The following is a 16,320-nucleotide window of genomic DNA, read 5'->3' as shown; positions in this document are numbered from 1 at the left end:
AGCGGCATAAGCACCTGCCTTGCAAGCAGGCAGTCATGAGTTCGATCCCTGATAGAGATAAAAACAAAAAAGACAAAAAAAGAAAAAAGAATAAAGAAAATAATCGTTTCTCACATTTTGAAATTTTTATGCATAATTCATTGATCTACTATATGTGAATAACAATAAATGATTTAACTGTCTAAGGCTGGAGAAAGCTACTTTTTTTCAAGTGGTTGCCAACTACCCAAAACCATTCATTACATGGTTCTTCCTGATTTTAAAGACAATTACAATAATCAATTGGACAAAACTTTTACTCATGAATAATCCATTGCTATAGAAATTAGCATATTGTCATAAATAATAGAAAAGTTTATAAAACAGAGCTCTAGTTTTCAAGTTGTGTTTCGGATGAAGGAAAGGATGCAAATTTCTAAGAGAACAGAACAACTAGTCCATCACGTGGAAGTGGATTTGAAGATATAGTGCAAGAGTACAAAATTCAAATATCCACGGAAATTAAAAGGACAGAATATGGTAAAAATATCCTAAAAGTAAGTGACAAGGAGCTAAACAGTCAATTTTTTTTCTAAATGAGAAAAGCACTTAAAAAGATATATTGACCAAAGTGATGTAAGAATGAGTAAAAATTTTAAAGTTCAATATTGCCAGTTACTAATACAATTCAAATTAAATCCACAGTGAAGTAGCACTATGTATAATCGACAATTGCCACAATTAAAAAGGCTAGTAATTCCAAGTGTTTCTAGTGAGTTAGAGCTATCAGATCTAGTGGATGATTTGAATAACTGTACAATCATTCTAGAAATTGTTGTGGTAATTTCTTATACACATAAAAATACACTAATGAAATGATTCAGCAATTCCTTCAATAGGTACTTACCCTAATTAAACATTATGAGTGTGGACATTAGTTAAAAATTATGAGCTCAATCATCCAAACTGGCTTTATTCACCGTACTGAAAGTCAAACAAATGAAAAAGTACATTCAGCATAAATAAATATACAAATGTCACTAAGTTCAAAATGAAAGCAAAATATTTACTCTGATTTTTACTTTTCAATACTGAAATGCAAATCCTAGATAATGTAAGAGGATATGAAATACAATCTAAATGTGTAATTACTAGAAGGAAAAAATATTTTTATTCATAAATGATGTTGTTGGGTAGAAATCTCGCTCAAATCAATAACTACTCAATTGTATGGATATGGTACATTGTCTGCTAAGAATTACAAAAGCTTTGCTATAAGAATGAAACTAAACCTAATATGATGTGTTATAAAGCTCAACATGTATGCAATTACAGAAAAGGTAAAACTACTGTGTAAAAGAGTAAATCAGTAATTTCGGAGCCTACTAGATTTCAAGATGCTCAATTTCATATAAGAAAAAAATGAATATTCTGAGTGTAGAAAGTTGATCTTGTCTCAATTATGGTGCATCACTATATATATATATATATATATCTCCAAATTTAAATTGATAAGCTAGATTTTAACAGTTGACTCTTTATAAAAGTAAAAACAGAGAAATACAATGCTTAAAAATTTGCTTAATGTAAACTAAAACAAAAGTTTCCAGAATCCAACCATGAGACAGTGTTTTTATGAATATAAATAAAAATCATAAAAATACTCAAATTCATCATGATATCCATTCTTTCTAATTTAAATGTTTATTATAACTCAGATTACATTTAGATGCTGAATATTTAGGTGTTGACAAAGAGATTCAGAATTATAAAGAGAGCTGGAGATATGGCTCAGCTGTAGAGTTCTTGTCTCGTAATCACAAGGCCCTGGATTCTATCTCTGGCATTGCAAAAACAAAACAAAAACAAAATTAAAAAGAAACACAAGAATCAGAATATCTAATACTATAGCACTACTTTAAAGAACAGCAAAGTTAGAGAGTGGACACTATCTGACTTAATTTATGCTACAAAACTATGATAATCAAAAAGTTTGATTTGGGGGGGTGGGGGAATAGAATTGGCAAATAGATCAATGGTACAGAAGGCTCAGAAAGCTCATAAAAACATTCGCAAAGGTATAGTAAACTTATCTGAGAAAGATTGTCCTCACACACTGAGATAACTGATCATCTACATTAATAATTTAAGAAAGAAGAACACAATTGGCTGGGCATGGTATACACCTGTAATCCTAGCACACAGGAGGCTGACACAGGAGGATTGTTGCAAGTTCAAGAACAGCCTGGGCTACAAAGTGAACTCAGGGTCAACGTGAACTTCATAGCAAGACTCTGTCTCAAAAAGATGGGAAAAAAACCCACAGATGCCTTGTACATTTCAAGTAAATACATAAAATAGAAAAATATAAAATTCTTAGATGATTATATAAGAGAAATCTACAAGATAATGTGTTAGCTGAAATTATATACAATAAAAAGCATAATTTATAAATTAAAAATTCTATGTTGTGAAATCGAATATAATTCAAAAGTTCTGCTGTGTGACAAACCATGTGAAAATATAAATACAGGTCTGAATTTCTTTGAAAAAGGTTACTTAATATCTATAGTATTTGATAAATAACAATTTAATAAGTAACAAGAATAAAGAATAACTACTAGAAAAATTACAGCAATAATTTAATATTTTTATAAATGTAAGTATGTTCATTGAAAACCTTCTATTAGCCAACTGTGGTGGCTCATGCCTATAATCCCAGCACTTGGGAGACAGAGGCAGGAAGATCGTTGTGAGTTCAAGATCATCTTGGGCTACACTGTGACCTCAAGGCCAGCCCAAACTTGTCTCAAAAAGACAAAAACAAAACTAAACTAAACCAAGAAAACAAGAGGAAATCTTTCATTAGTTCATAGACTAAAGAGATCTGACTGACATGACTCCTAACCTGACAATATATAGATCAGTTAAAACTTCTAAACAGCGCACATTGGCACAGCTCATGTTCAATAATTCAAAACAGTATTTGATCCACTGAAAGTGACAATAGTATTCCTAATTTTATAATCTCATTTTTATAGAGTAATGAAATAGTATAAAACTGTATAATTAAAAGAGGACTCCTATGATTTCACAAGACATCACTCATATTTCTGCTTCATGCTTGGGTTCAGTGGTTCTAGGTCGGACAATCTATGCCCATTTGTCTTGGTTTTGCTTGCTGACTTCTGTACATGCCAACCGCACATGTTTAATCACTGTGGAGAGTGGATGCTCTGCAATAAATCTTCATTGGACAAGTAGATCACCCAAAATAAATCATCTGTGGGTGAAACAACTCTGCTCACACATGAGCTGCTGGACAAGGAGCTTATCTGTCATAAACCACACAGAGATAAGTGGCTCAAGCTTGATTTACTGCCTCTAACCATAACTATGGTTTTGGCTCACCTAAAATATACCATGATTTTACAAGAAGCACAGTTTTTGCAAAATAAAAAAGTGTTACCTCCTTAATATTGCCTTTGCAAACATATTTTCTAATATATCATGGCCAAAATAAAAAAGTAAGATACTAGACTATTATGAGGTTATATTAATTTAGCAATATATAAGACAAAAAATTTGAAATTATTAAAGAGTAAATACAAAAAATTCCATACATTAATGTAATATTAAGTATATATTTCCTTTGTAAAGTTTCAGTGATAATAAACAGACATATGGATATTACGAAGGATAGGTTAGATGCTCATTAAGTACAAAATTACACTTGTCTGATGGTCTGTTTTTTGTATAGGCATATGAAATATAATACACACTACATTATTCTTATTTTATGAGTTTGTAGCAAGGTATATAATCAGAAAACAGTATGATAATATTCAAACAGAACTATGTTGTCAATTATTAGAACAAACAGAAAAGTTGGACTGTGATAGACAGCAAAAACTCCCCCAAAATTGAACTTCATGAATACTCTAAAAGTTCAAAAGATACATTAGATGGACAATGGAAATAGGGACTTTATACAATAAGGATTAAAATTAGTGTTGGTGTTAGTGGACACTAAATATGAGAATCTGTAACTCTACACATTTGGACATGTGTGAAGTTATAAAAGAATTTAAATCACTGAAAATTATTTTTTTTATCCTAGACCAAAAGGGCATCACTAGCACGAAGAGAGAGAGAGAGAGAGAGAGAGAGAGAGAGAGAGAGAGAGAGAGAGAGAGACTCCTGTAACACTTATTGGTCTTTTCTGATCTTATTTTGTCTAAAATGTCACTATCTTAATTTGTGTTACATAGAAGTTGTTATCCTGCAAACCATACCATAAAACACATTTTGCCAAAACATTTTCTGTTAGAGTTGACAAAATATATAAATTTAATATCTGTGGAAATAAACTTGCAAACATTTTGGCAATGCTAGGAACCTATTCACCACCTTTTGACATTTATTTTTCCGTCGCATTTAATATTATATTTTAAAACTCATTTTAGGACTTTATTTTCTAATATGTTGCTCATTCATAAAAGATGTGAGGTTGATTTAAATATATTAAGTTAATAATATTTTGGTTCTAGAGTAATACAAAGCATTTGACTTTACCATCTAAGTTAGGAAGTTTGTGACTGTGTAATAAAAGAAAATATTATTTACTATTCTCTTGATATTCTTTAGTACAATAAAAAGTATGCTTTAAGGATTTATTTTTATTTGTGTGGTTTATTTTTGTTCCTGTGATTTGTCTAAAAATTATTGTTCTATACTCAGAAATGAACACAAAACTGTCTTTTTTTAAATAGTAGAAGTATAATTCAGGGTGTGTTATATAGACATTTTTTCATAACATATTGTGAACTGATAAGGGATATATAACAGGTGAAGTAAATATTCCTTCTTAAATAAATTGCTCCTGGTGTAAAAGAGTGGATTAAATAATTTTCTCAGTACCTGGATTTTAAAAGAGAATTTTTCACATCATTAAGAATGGCTTCATTTTTCTCCTAAGGTGAATATATTTCTAAAGTATATGTGTAACATTTTAGATATGAAATTCCTGAGGACAAATTGGTAAAACATAACAGCAAATGAGAAAATATTCTAATAGCAAATTGCTCTTTATTGTGTCTGAAATTGTCTATGGTTTTAGATAGATAGACTCAAGGATACATAGACATATAGATAGATAGATAGATAGATAGATAGATAGATAGATAGATAGATAGATAGATTTTTAGGATATATATATATATATATATATATATATATATAACCCTAAGATACATCAATATATTTTTATATGTATACATCTACTTAACAATATGAAGGATTATATCATGATCATTTGTATTCCTGTAAAGATACAGATACCAGTGATAGGGAATATTTGGAAGATTGTATAAATTCTTCATTATCTCTCTAGCACGACATTTTCAAGAAAGTTAAATTATCATAAGCTGACTCCCTAAATTACAATTTTTAGAGTTTCTCTCTTTTAAAATTTTAATGTCTTTAGTAAATAAGAGTTAATCACTAAATATCAAATATAATGTGCTTGCAGTGCAATTAACCTGTATATTTTTGACATAGAAAGTTACTTAGAATTATGATTGCTTGCACACACCAACTTCAGACAGCTTCTTTCCCAGTAAGGGGAGAAAGAGAACAGAATCGATCCTTTCTATGCATTAATAGTTGTTCCAAATAAACCAAATTTAATTATATATATATATATATATATATATATATATATATATAATGTCAATTTCTTTCTTTTTTTTTTTTTTGGCTTTTTTCTTTTTTATTGGTACCAGGGATTGAACTCATGGGTGCCTACTTGCAAGGCAGGCTCTTATGCCACTGAGATAAATCCCCAGCCCCCTATTATATCAATTTCTATAAATTAGTTTGATGACTGGTCTTAGGTATAGTAATTGAAGTGTGACACTATTGGTTTACTATACTATATTTTTTTCCTAAAGTATTTGTACCATAAACTACATAATGACTGTCAACATGCAAAAAGATAGATAAATGTTTCAATTTGTAAATCTCTATTTCTTCTACCAGACCATAGTCAGGTTTTTGCCATGGCTAGCTGTCCTGCATGAATAGTTTCATGATCTGTATTTTAGGAAGAAAGGAAAATATTTTCAAATATTTGTGGATGGAGAAAAACAGGAGCTAGATAGCAAAGTATTCGTATTCCTGAGCTTAGTTCTGAGAACTCTGTCATTGCCCTACTCACTGCTCTTTAAAACACAGCCTCCTCACTTGTAGAGAATTAACTGCGGGCGCCCTAATGCCAAGGCATTTCCCAATCACAGTAATTTACTGCCAACTCGTCATATCTCCATAAGTCATCCTTCTGGACAGGAAGCCCTCAGCATAATCTCTGCTTGGACAAAAAGCTGATCTATGTGATGTGCATTTTGTTAGTTGCTGATGCAAAACATCATTGTATCATTTATTGTATTTTTGATATGTAGGCCACATTTTCCATGGCTTTTACTTGCTAAGAAGTTTTTTGCAGTAATATAACTTTTACAACAGTTCACAATCAACATAAGAGTGAGTTATTTTTAAATTCTCTCCTCTTCTTAAATTAATGGCAATTTGATGAAGGATGGATGATTTGTGTTGCCCTTTTATTCTTGGGTACTGTTGGACCCTTTCTTGGTGACTTTTTTCTACTTTTCCATTCTTCTGTTGCTAATTTCCTTATTTTTCAGAGTCTTTTTCCCTCCACATTTCCTGCTCATCACCTTGGACTTGAACCTTGCTGATGAAGTATTTTCTTTATCCCATTTTCCTTGGGAAGTTTGAAGGCACTCTCTGTCCAATCCTCCTAATTCTTCCCATTTTCTTTTTCTGCTGTCAACACTGCGATCCAACTTGCAAAAAACAGACTGACTTTCATCATGTGTTGTTCCTTTGCACAGTTCATACAGAGCCAATCAGCAAGCATTTGTTAGACAGCATTTCTCGATACGTCCTTTATGTGGTTTAATTTTGATCTCTCCCTCCTAATTGGATATCTTGACTGTAAAGTCCCATTTTACAGACAGTCTAATCTTTCATACTGCATTATACAAAGATTTTTCAAGGGAAGTAAAAGCAATAGAGAAAATGTTTGATATTTATGTCATAAGTTTTACTCTTATTTTAGAAGTTCTTAAGTTTTAGTCTGCAAGAGATTAAGAAAAGCATATCTGCTTGTTAATAAGTACATAGTCTACTTTTCACCTGTAGACATTTTTATGGAGCACGAGTAGAAGACCAGGAACACGTACTTCAGTGGCAACTTCATTGTCTTTTGCTGCAGACAGCCTGAGCTAATTTACCAATTTCCCAGTAGCCATATTTTATTTTTTGGAAGATTTTATACATTTTCAATATTTGTAAATAAATTCTTACTTTCTTTGATGTTTGGCCTAGATTGAGTCTTCAGAAAGGCATTTCCCTTTCAGTGTCCAGGGAAGAAAAATTCAGTCAGCTCAGTGAATTGATTAATTTGCTTTAATGTTTACCTCATAATCTGATTTCTTCAGAACATTTTAAATTATAAGTTTCTTATAAAAATATAGCTGTGATACCTACTCTTTGAAAAGTGCATCTTGTATCTCTTCTGTGGCATCATCATCTCTTTGCCTGTGCTCTAATGTCTTCCCTTCTTATCCTCGAATGCTCCATGTTCCTCTGAGGGCCAGGCAGAAAGCTGTCATTTGGTGCTGAAAGAAAGCTAACAAAAAATGTCCTAATATAACTTTATAATGTTAAAAGTTTGGGGGAACAAAATCTCATATGCTAAGTTATTTTTTCCCTCAATGCCAAATGCAGAAACCCTCATAATTTTCTGAAAGTCTTTCCCTAAAACTGTCACACTAGAGGTATGTGTAAACACTTACTACAGTGTGGACTTGTGGCCTAAAATTTTACTGATAATCATACATGAAGTGGGCTGCATGAAATCTGTCCTATTTCTCAACTCATGCTTTGCATCCCTCCTTGCTTCTTTTCTCCATCTCTCAGTCACCTCGAGGCTATTTTAATACTGCTGAGCTGAATATTTTATATGGCATATTCCTGATATCACATAAGTTTAAAACCAAATAGCACTTTCACAAAATAGACTTTACCAATAAAATAGCCAAAGAATATTTCCTCCATCAGAGCCCCCAAACTAATTTATGTTACACCATGATATTATTTTTTCTAAGTAATTCTAGTACTCTGGAAGTTTTTGACTCACTTACCTACTTATTAATTTTAGTATTTATGTCTTTCATGGCCTACACAACAATGGTAGTCATTGTACATTTCCCTCTGTTCTCTCTTCAATATTTGAAACACACACACACACACACACACACACACACACACAAAGTCTTGTACTGAAACTTGGTCGCAGTGACTTACAAGATTAACTTTGTTTTGCTCCTTCTAACTGAATTCAGAATCATGTAGATAGCTTGAAACTAGTCAATGAAGAGCATTTTTACCACCACAACCAGAAAACACTAAAACCGAGGATTTTTTTGAGAATCAAAAAATAATATTACCAGTAACTACATCGATGGAAAATGCAGAATTTTTCCCTCCCTTGCTTCCCTCCCCCCAAACTTTTCAATTCTAAATATCAGACAGAAAGTGAAAGAACAAAATGATTTCTTTCCTATAACTAAAATCTGAAATAATATAACAATACGTGAAAAGAGACTTCATTCTAGCTGGATGGAGCATAAAAGTTTTATGTCCTGTTTTGTCTTAATCTCTTTAAAATAAAATGAAAGAGTTTAAAAGAATAGAAAGCAAGAAAATAAGACTGAAGGAAAGCCCTTATGAAATATTGCATCCCAACAACCACTTGGTTTTCCAGTTTTGAAATCAAAAGCAAATGTGATTAATAATTCACTATAATTTTCATCCCAAATATATATAAAATCCAATATTAAACACTTATTAAAATAGAGGGAATTGTAAGCTGTTTTAGCATGTAGACAAGAAAAGCTTTCACACTAGGTAATTATTGTCCATAACTACTACTTGCAATTATAACTACATTCTCCTTCGTTCTGGCTATTATTCCACTTTCCAATTATATAACACAAAATCATTTGTGAAACGTAACTCTACCTTTTCTTAACCACAGTAAGTATTCCAGTGTGCTTATTTATGTGCCAACATTATCAATCCATTATGATGTATGGAGAAAAGAGACTTTTTATAATTCTTTAATTTCTAAAGAATGCATACCAAAATTAGGGACTGTAACTTCTGATAGTAAGATAGATTTTTAATCATAAAACAAAAGCTTGAGCTGAGTATGCCAGAATTTCAGTGCTAATGGAAAGAATATTTAATAGTGTAGATATAAAAAGTTGCCACCAAGAATGATTCAATGTAATACATTGTTTATGTAAAAGGAAATATCAAGGAGGAAAATGCTATTGAACAATTAGTTTCTTTTTGTGTTTATTACACCAAACTGTGTAAAGTACTTTTTCAGAAATTTTCTCACAAAGTCAATATCATAGCAGTACTTGTAAGTTTTTTCTGTTGTTTCAATTTCTAGATTACACTGACACCCTGTAGAAAACATGAGATTCAATGTTAGATACCCAAAGTCTATATTCCATAGGATCTCATATTCTATTCCATAACATAACATTAAGTCACAAAAATTGTCAGTGATGACAGATAAAAGACCATAGGATCCTCAAAGGGTATAATCATTATCATCATCATCATCACCAATTTCCACTAGGATATGTTGTTCTAAATTTTAAAGCAAGATACACATGTGTATATTTCTGTTACTGTCTCATCAAGGTATACATAGATAAATGTATACATATGCATATTTGTTCCTCAATTTTTATTTTTTCTCAACTTTTTACAGTGCAAAATTATATTCAGCCAAACACAGCTTGATCATTATTATTTTGGAATGATGGTTCTATTGTATTTAGTTCCTTATCTTAACATGATATATTCATTATTCCCTTTGGAATATGATGTATCAATTCTATTGCTTTTCTGTAGACTCTTACAATTTAGTAATGTGGAATTTAGATTTCTTTTGGATTTGCTGACATCAAGTTTGAGAAGCAAACATTCTTAAGTTTGGTGCTCAGTACAACAGCAATGACTGTACTTCTTTTAAGGCATAGATCCATTTATCAACTTGATGATGGGAATTACTAGAAAAACACATCTAACATTATGCAAAAGCAAAACAGCATAGTTAAGAGTTGCTTATTATAAATCTTCTTAAAAGAGTAGATATAGATGATAATATAAAAGATATAGATAAAGAAAAAATATTACTCATATTTGCCATTTGTGCCAAATTGGTTGGAAGTTTAATTCTAAAATATAAATTGAAGATTCTCTGAGGGATGGAAAAGTGGGAAACGTACTCAGATGTGTATTTTGAGTCTTTTTAGTGCAGCATTAATCATCCTGAAAAAGTTTATTTGATAATTTAACTATTAATTTATTTTGCTTGAGTAAAAATAGAAACAAATATGGAATGCAAATCACACTTGTTATGTTCAGTTAGGCAAAAATACATATGAATGTTACAATGTGTGCATAATAGTTTACATTTATGCAAGGAGTAAAAGAAATAAATACTATCTATAGCATTTTTTCTGAGATAAGATGTGATACAAAATTTGCCTAAAAGATATAAATTATTTGATTTTAAGGAAAAAAATCTACATGACATTAGAAAAATTTATCTTTTGTTGGTTGGAAAATAAGAATACTCTCATAATAATTAATAACAGTCTTTTCGTCATAAAATGTTCCTCATTTGTTAAGTAAATGATTTTGAGAAGAATCTCAAATAATGGGCACAGTAAGTTAAGGTGCAATCACAAACAGAAACACTGAAGTGACACCCAGGATTCTGAGACAGATCTTTTTTACATCAACTAGCACTGATTGGGATCATTTCCAAAGTATCAGGCCCTGATCCTTGGCAATTTGAGGCTTATATGTGATAAGCAAGCAGAAAGCACCAAAGCAGAGTAATTAGTGCTTATTCATTGGGGTTTTTTTGTTTGTTTGTTTGTTTGTTTTTTTGTTCTGGAGATTGAACTCAGGACCTTGACGTAGGAAGTGACTTCTCTTAAATTTTCTGAGACTGTTTGTTTATAATTTGTATTACTTTTTCCTTAAATATGTACTAAATTTTCAAAGAAGTTCACCGGTAAGGAGTTTAGTTTGTGGGAAAGCTTTAAAATGGAATTTCAAAGTCTTTGATATAAGTATACAAGGATACTATTGTTTGTTGATAATAGTATACAAGGATACTATTGTTTCCTTGAGTGAATTTACTTTTGTTCTTCAAGTTGTCCACACTACCCGAGTTACCAAATTAAATGACATAAGCCTGTCCATAACAATCTCTTATGTGATTTTTTTTCTTTTTGCTAAATTTTTCCCTCAAATTGGTATCTCACTATTTTGTGCAACATGGATTCCAACACTGGGCTCAAGTGGTTCTCCCATTCAACCTCTAAAGTAACCAAGACTCATTATATTCCTATGAACTTGGCTGTACAATTCTCATTTATATCTTTGTTTATGCAACCTATAACACTGTCTTTGTATTACTCATATTTATGTTTTCTCCTTTGAAGAAAAATAATCTGCATAGAGGTCTAACTACACACTACAATACAAGGAAATAGCTGTTGATTTTGTTGGTTTTTTTCCTTTTAATGTACTATTTTATAATATTTCTTTACTGTGTACATATATTTAGATTTTTCTGTTTCAAGTTTCTTTTGCAGTAGGTTTACATCTATGATAGGAGATTTCCTAAAAGGACATTAATTGCTATTCAGTTTTCTATGAGTATTTTCTCAAATGCATGACAACAATTGTTTAGGTCATTTTATTTTCATTTTACCCAGTTATAACTAATTTTTAATTGCATTTTTAACTTTTCTCATTGCTTTGATCATGGTTACTGTAATTTTGTTAATTGCTTTCCGTGTATGTGGGTATTTTACTTTCTTTCCTTTTTTCTCTATGCCATGCTGGGGATTGAATCCGTGGTTAAAGGCACTATGTGGAGCATGCTACAGTGAAATAAATTCCAGGCTGTGTTCTCAGATTTATATTCCTTCCTACTATTGTTTGATTTTAATCAGAGGACAATCTACATGTTTCACATATCTTTATAATTTATGGGCATTGTGTCACAACCTAAAATATGATCTACCCTTGCAAACTTTTTGAGTAAACTTAAAAATGTTTTCTTCTAACTTTGATCAAACTTATGTAATTGTAATTAGTCAAATTAATTGATAATATTATTTAAAATTTTAACTCCTAGCTAAATTATTGTATATTTATTCTGTTATCATTTGAAAGAAATGTATGGCTGGCACCATGTTTTCCACTTGTATTACTATCATATGTTGTTGTTGGTTTTGAACCTTTGTTAGCAGATGCAGTTATTTTGTGTTTACGTGTACCATCTATAAATTAAAACTTTTTAATTATGAAATAACCTTCCTTATCTGTAGTAGCATTATTTTTTCCAAATCTGCGTTGCTGTATGTTCATATGCCAGTATTATTAGGTATTGATTAGTATTAGCTTTGTTTCTCCATTGTTATTTAGATACGTTTATGGTTTTAACTTAATTTTAATTACATATACAGAGGGAATAAAGAGAGACAGGACCCACTTCAACTCACTTGTCATTGAGATCCAGGCACGTTGCTCACTGGGGACTCCTGCCCGAGCCTATTTGGAAATCCCAAACCCAAGCTACCTGGGCCCTGCAATTTCCTCGGGAGCGATTTACCTGGCCTCCTCATACCAGGATAAATTAAGGGTTATTTGCTGCAAAGGAAACCTTGTGAAGGAGACCGGCACTGAGCACCACCAGGTCCCCTCCACCTCCTGCAGCAGCCCCAACAAGCGAGGCCCCCCAACGTACAATGAGCACATCACCAAGCCTGTGACCTCCAGCCCAGCACCACCTGAAGACCCCAGCCACCCCCGGGAGCCAAGCACACCCCACCGCTACCGCGAGGGGCGAACAGAGCTGCAGAGGGACAAATCTCCCAGCCGTCCCCTGGAGCGTGAGAAGTCCCCGGGCCGGATTCTGAGCTGGCTGCCTGTGGGAGCTGTGAGGACCCCACTGTCCCAGGTTAACAAGGTCTGGGACCAGTCTTCAGTATAAATTTCAGCCAGAAAAATCGACTCCTCATTTCAGTTTGCAGAAGAACACCAAACACACTATGGAACTCTGCTGCAGGGGACCCAAGCACCTCTCCACTCAGCTGCCCCATGGCACAGCTAGGCCCAGACCCACCTCTGTCTCCAGGAGGTGCAGGTGGCTGAGGCTCTTTGAAGCTGTCAGTGCTCGGTGTCTCCTCTGGGCACCTTCCTGCAGTCATCCTCTTTGCACTTTGTTACTCTTTCAAAGCATTCATAAACTTTTGTACTTAGCTCTAGCCTGTACCAACTCATCAAAAAGGAACCAACCAGATACTATGTGGTTACAATCCTAATTAGCTACTTCAAGACCCTAGGCTTGGTTGGTTTTTCTTTTGGTTTCATTTCTTTTCTTTTCCTATTTGTTTTTCTTTTTTCTTTTTTTCTCTCTTTCATTTTTTTTTAAGACAAGAGAATTCTTAATAGATTTGAATAGCAATGTAAAAAAAGAGAGAGACAGGAAAAACAGCTGAATCCTACTTTTTCTGTGTTACTCTAAAAAATTCTTGCTTATAACTTTCAGCTTGCTTTCATTTATCTATTAATGTAACTTTTTATTATTTTGGTTTTTTTGTATTTGTCCTTTTATTTTTCCTCTATTCCTTTTAAAATATTCTTTATTATATTATTACAACTTTATTGTTGTATTGACTAGATTTACTTTTAAAAACATTTTTTTGTACTTTTTGGTAGTTCTGGTGATTTTACCCATGCATGTTAAGCAATAGCTCTACCACCAAGTAATATCGTCAACTAATTAATACTTTTATTTTAAAAATAATTTTGGGTTTATGGAATAATTATAAAACTAATAAAAAGAGACATTTGCCATATACTAAATTTGTTCTCTAATTTTATCTCTGGAGACTTCACTTACTCTTGGTCTACTGAAAAGTATGCTGATTAATCCAAATATTTTTAATTTTTCCAGTTATGTTTCTTTTATTGATCTCTAGTTTTAGATCATTGTGTTCCAAGAAGACACTTCATAAGATTTCTGTTCTTTTAAATTAGTTTAGGTGTATTTTGTGGTCCAGAAGTGTTTTTTTCCCCCCTTAGGAAATGTTCTATGCGAACTTGAGACAAATGTGTCGTCTGCTACTGTTGGATAAGCCAGTCTACAAGTGTCAATTAGATCCAGTAGATTTAATGGCGAGATTTGCTGTCACTGTACTCTTATTGATTTTCTGCCTGCTGAGTCTATCAATTATGGCATGAGAACCGTTGACACCTCCACTTGTAACTTCAGATTTGTTTATTTCTCCCGGCAGTCTTATTGCTTTTTGTCTTCATACTTGGGCATGTTTCTGTGAGATGCACATAACCTCATGATTGCTCTGTCTTCTTGAAAGACTGATCCTTTTTATTGTTATCTTTTGACTCTTTTTACATCTAAAAATTATTCTCCTCCTGAAATTTACTTTAGGTGAAATTAGTGTAGCCAGAGTAGTTTGCTTTAGTGTCTGAGTGAAACAATTATCACTATCTCTTCATTTTTAATCTACATGAGTCTGGATATCTAAGTTGTCTTTTAGGTGGTATGTTTCTCCAATTAAAAATCTCTGTTTTTGACTTGTATGTTTAGAACATTATATTTCAAGTGATTACAAATATAGGTCCTATCTGAGTAAAATCTATTATATCTACCTGACTGTGGTGGTGTTTTCCTGTAATCTCAACACACTGGAAGGCTAAGCAAGGAGATCACAACCTAGGGCACAGCCTGAGCAACTGAATGACTTAGTGTGACACTGTTCAAACAAACCAACACCCAGGCAGGCAAAAGCTACCCTGTCTGTTTTCTATTATTGAGGATTTTTATTTTCTTTTTATTTTCTGTACTTTTAGATTCCCTTATTTTAGTGGAACTTTTAATATGACAAATATATGGGTACAAGCCTTACACATTTTTATTAAAATTTTGTGTTAATGTTTGCCCTAGTGTGGACAATGCACATTAAGTCTATGACCGAAATCTTAAGTCCTCTTCCAATTTGTACTACAGTGCTACATTGCCAGTGAAGACATAATAGTTTTTCATTCATTACAATATATTGATTTGACTTTTTCATATTTAATATCACAAAATACATTTTTGCTCTTATTTCAAATAATTATCTATTAGATCAATAAAAGTTAAAAATAAATTCATATTTTACATTCATTCACCAGAAGTTTTCTTTATTATGAAAAATTTAATGTATTTAGAAGTCAGATCTGCTTACTGACAAAAGACAACTTTGATGGATACTGGGTGTTGTTTTGATGTATCTTTTTATTTTAGCACTACTAATTTTGATGTATGTTTTAGCGTGCTTAAATGTAAAAAGTTTTGATGTATTTTCTTTATTTCTTAGTGGAAATGTTTTTTATCTGGTTTAATTTCTTTTGAGATGTGCATGTGTGTATGTGTGTGTCTCTCCCTCCAGGAAGTTAAAATTGACCTGATTACATGTTTTGCTATTCTTTTTTTGGTATTTATTTTTTGCAACTCTGAATTAATTAGACTTATGGTTTGTTTTCTTACATTGATTTTGAAAATAATTGTTTATTGTTACTTCAAGTATTCCTTCTTCTCTGTTCAAGTTTTAGTCTCTGATATTTAATTATACTTGTTATTTCTTTATGAATTGTTTTATATTTCTTGGATATTCCAAGCCATTTCATTTTTCTCCATTTCACAGTGAGCAGCAAATCTTTCATTTAAATTCATTTCATTGACTAATTTTTCAGCTTTTTATTTCACAAAAAGCTTTTATTTTACCTATTTTTTACAAAACACTGTTTTTGAATACAATGGAACGTTCACTGTCTTTATTTCTCAGTACATAAAGATACTTCTCTGTTTTCTTATTTGCACTGCTTTTCAAGAGCAATGTAGTGCTATTGTTTCTTTTTAGCTTCTTATGTCTTGTATCTTTATTCTTGATGCTTTGGAGGGTGTTTGTGCTTGTGTGTGCACATGCACACGTTTGTGTGTGTCAGAATGAATTTGCAGTTACCTATGTCCCTACCCTAGCTTTGTGCATTCATTTTTACTTTGAGATAAAAATCTCACTGAGTTACCTATGAAAGGCCTGTCTTAGCCTGCTCAACTGCTTGGTTTACAGGCATTAACTCACGGAG

General features: G+C 32.1%; 1 protein-coding gene across 5 annotated transcripts in view; it reads right to left on the bottom strand.

Moving 5' to 3' along the window:
- LOC106026840 (histone H1.8-like) overlaps nucleotides 1-16,320 on the bottom strand; it is a 123,401-nt gene that overhangs the window by 21,473 nt on the left and 85,608 nt on the right. For 4 of the 5 annotated variants that reach the window (XR_010045538.1, XR_010045537.1, XM_063243167.1 and 1 more), the window contains 2 exons: nucleotides 7,549-7,690; nucleotides 887-963 (listed from right to left, as the gene is read on the bottom strand). The gene's annotated coding sequence lies outside the window, so the exon portion shown is untranslated. The remainder of the gene's footprint in view (nucleotides 1-886; nucleotides 964-7,548; nucleotides 7,691-16,320) is intronic. The other variant, XR_010045539.1, reaches the window with a different exon arrangement.

The sequence above is a fragment of the Cavia porcellus genome, unplaced genomic scaffold (genome assembly GCF_034190915.1).
Source record: "Cavia porcellus strain 051 isolate PalLab524CR breed Dunkin Hartley unplaced genomic scaffold, mCavPor4.1 scaffold_34, whole genome shotgun sequence".
NCBI lineage: Eukaryota > Metazoa > Chordata > Mammalia > Rodentia > Caviidae > Cavia > Cavia porcellus.
Note: the sequence above shows the minus strand (reverse complement) of the source record. Positions and strands in the feature narration are given on the sequence as shown.